Source organism: Zingiber officinale, chromosome 3B (assembly GCF_018446385.1).
Source record: "Zingiber officinale cultivar Zhangliang chromosome 3B, Zo_v1.1, whole genome shotgun sequence".
NCBI lineage: Eukaryota > Viridiplantae > Streptophyta > Magnoliopsida > Zingiberales > Zingiberaceae > Zingiber > Zingiber officinale.
Window position 1 is genome coordinate 55,125,282 of NC_055991.1, and position 3,645 is coordinate 55,128,926.

The following is a 3,645-nucleotide window of genomic DNA, read 5'->3' on the forward strand; positions in this document are numbered from 1 at the left end:
AAAGGAACTTACTGAGCCATGAGTGCTCACAGCTTACTTTCCTTGTACCACAGATAAAGGAAAAAGCTGGATGAGCTAAAGGAGCAGCAGGAGGGGCAACGAAGATGTGTGTGGCGGTGGCTAGGCAACTAATTAAGAACCTGCTTTAAAACCTTTAAGAATTATGCTTTGGTTTTGTGAAATGTAATGCACTATTGGTGACTTGATGTTAAGTTTTTATTGATTTTGTTATCATGTTATGGAACCATGTTAGTGTAGTTCGGTTTTAATTAAGTTAAGAAAAATAATTTTAAGTCTTCCGCTGTAGTATGTACGTAGAGTATCGTAGCCCCGTCCCTTGTTGTTAGCAGGGAGGGCGGGCGTTACATCTTTAACCTTCTCCAAGAATTTGCCAAACTCTTCATCCTTCTTGAGCATTACAATTCTTTGAGGCAAAGGGACAACTCTACTTTGTTGGTTAAGTGGAAGAGTCTCTTCAATCTTAGTGGTACTCTCCTCATCATCTTGAATTTGATTTGGCGTTGGAGGAGAGAGCTCTTCTTCAATTTACATCCCTTTTGGAGCAGTCACTTGGGGATCTCCCAAGGTCCGTCCGCTCCTAAGTTCAATTCTATTACAATGCTCCATAGGATTAGCATCGGGTTTACCAGGTAATTGTCCTAGTGCTCTAGAAGATGAGGAAACTAATTGGGCAATCTGGCTATCCTGAATCTTTTGATGTCTTTCAGAATTATCCATTCTCTGAGTAAGCTTCAAAATGTCCTACTTCATTTCATTCTGATTAGAGATAATTTCTTCAAATATCTTTTTCGATTTTAGACATAGAAAAGAATTGAGAAGATTGTTGCTGAAAATTCTGCTGCCCAGATTGAAAATTAGGTCTTGCCCCAATAGATGGTCCTTGATCTTGATTATTTCTATAGGAAAAAATAGGTTGACTTTTCCACCCAGGGTTGTATGTAATTGAGTATGGGTTGTGTTGGTTGGTCTTAGGAAGATCGTACCGGTTTCACTGTACAAAAATTTTGTACAAGTGTCGAACCTTTCCTAAACAACCTATTATGTTCTTTAGAAGTTAAATTAGGAATCGCAAACGAAACTTAACATTATTGATTCCAAATTTAACTTATCTGTTCTTAATGGTTTAGATTTGAATCGCAAGCGGAACTTAACACTATTGATCCAAATCAACCTATGTTATAAATTCAATTAAATATTAATTTCTAAAATTGGCTTCCAGGACTGCATGGCGAGGCACATGGCCTTCTTGGATATGGGAGCATCCACCACCGCCTAGACAAAGCCTTTTAAGGAAAGCTAATATTTAATTTCCTTATATAACTCTAGGTTTAACCAAAAAGAACAATTGAATCACAAATTCAAAAAATAAAAAAAAAACAACTTCGAAACAAATTTGAAAAACTAGAATCTAATACCTCTTGTGTTTGGAATTCATACAAAGAAAAATAACTAGCATGATGTGGAAGAAAATTACTAGTTATACCTCTTCTTCGTAAGCTAATAACCTCGAAATCTTCTACCATATTCTTCGCCTCCTCTTGGACGTCGTGTGGGCGACGATTCTCCAAGATGAACACCATCCAAAGAGCTTCTCCTCCTTCTCTAAGTTTCGGCCACCACAACCACCAAGGAGCAAAAGAGAGCAAAGGGAAAAGAGAGGGAGAGAGGGCCGGCCACAATGAGGAACTCCACCAAAAGAATAAGAATTGATAATAATTGAAGCCTCCTCTCCCCTTCTTTTATATTACTTGCCCAAGGCAAATAAGGAAAGACTTTTTACAAAAAATAAAATCTTCCTCTTGTTTTCCTTTTCCCCTTTTATTTTTCCTTTTCCTTTTCTTTGATTGATTCAATCATCAAATCATTGATTGGATGATTTATTAATTTGGCCGGCCCTTTGCTTGGGCACCAAGCAAGGGTGGTCAGCCCCTTAAAAGGAAAGAAATAACCTTGTAAAAAATTTTATAAGCAAAGAAAAAACACTTATAAAATTTTACAAGCTCTCTTTTGATTTCCTAATGTGGATGTTAAAAAAGAAAAATTTTAAAAATTAAAACCATGTTTTAAAATGTAAAACCACTCTTATAAAATTTCCTTTATAAACATGGTTACAAAATTTAAAATTTAAAATTTAAAACTTAAAACTTCTCTTCCTTTTTTCTAAAACCATGAGAATTGTTAAAAAAGGAAAGTTTTAAAACTTTTAAACTTTCTTTTAGACCAAGTGGCCTAATTCAAATAAGAAAAGCTTTATATTTTAAAATCTCTCTTTTAAAACTTGTAGATTTCTACAAAGAGAAAATTTTAAAAATTCAAAACACCCCTCCTAGTTTGAATTATTGTGGCCGACCCCTTCTTGCTTGGGCACCAAGCAAGAGGTCGGCCCTATTAAGGAGGAAGTGGTCGGCCACATGGTTTGGTCACCAAGCCATGGGTCGACCCTCTCTTGGACACCAAGATGAGCTTTTCTATGAGTGGATTTAAGGCATTAATGAGGCTACGACAGAGACCTAGAGGAGAAATTGGTTTTGGCCTTCCGATGAGCTTGAGTATCCCGTGTTTGCCCTGAACACACAACTCAAGTTCATCAACAATAACCCATTCCACTAGAGAATTATTATTGCACTACTGCACAAATCCCAAATTACATTATGGGCTCCTTCTTATCATGAGTGTGTTAGTCTCCCTGTGTTTAAGATATCGAATGTCCATTAATTTAATTGAGTTACTGACAGCTCACTTTAATTAATATCTTAGTCCAAGAGTAGTACCACTCAACCTTATTGTCATGTCGGACTAAGTCCACCTGCAGGGTTTAACATGACAATCGTTATGTGCTCCTCTTGGGGGCATTCTCAACCTAGATTACTAGAACACAATTTCCTTCTATAATTAACAACACACACTATAAGTAATATCATTTCTCAACTTATCAGGCCTATTGATTTATCGAGCTAAATCTCACCCTTTAATAAGTTAAAGAAATAAATACTAAATAGATATTCTTGTTATTATATTAGTATTAAGAGCACACACTTCCATAATAACTAAGTTCTAGTTCTTTTATTAAGTCAATATAAAAAGAACTTATCTAAAATGGTCCTACTCAATACACTTAGAGTGTACTAGTGTAATTTATTAGTCAAGATAAACTAATACCTAATTACACTACGACTATTCCAATGATTTGTTGCTTTCCATCTTAGTCGTGAGCAACTGTTTATAATTTATAAAGAAGTGATAACATGATCTTCTGTGTGTGACACCACACATCATGTTATCTACAATATAAATTAATTGAACAACTACACTTAACAAATAAAATGTAGACATTTGACCAATATGATTCTTTTATTTCATAAATAAATGTTTACAAAAGCTAAGCTTTTAGTATACACTCTAACAATCTCCCACTTATACTAAAAGACTAAGCTGTCATATCTGCTGCCATACATCTGATTCTCATCCCCTCCACATGCCGATCAAAAGCTTTCGCCGGAAAGGCCTTAGTGAAAGGATCTGCCAGGTTATCTGCTGATGTAATTTTGGCGACGACAACTTCTCCTCGCTTGACGATGTCTCGTATCAGGTGGTATTTGCGCTCTATATGTTTACTCACCTTAT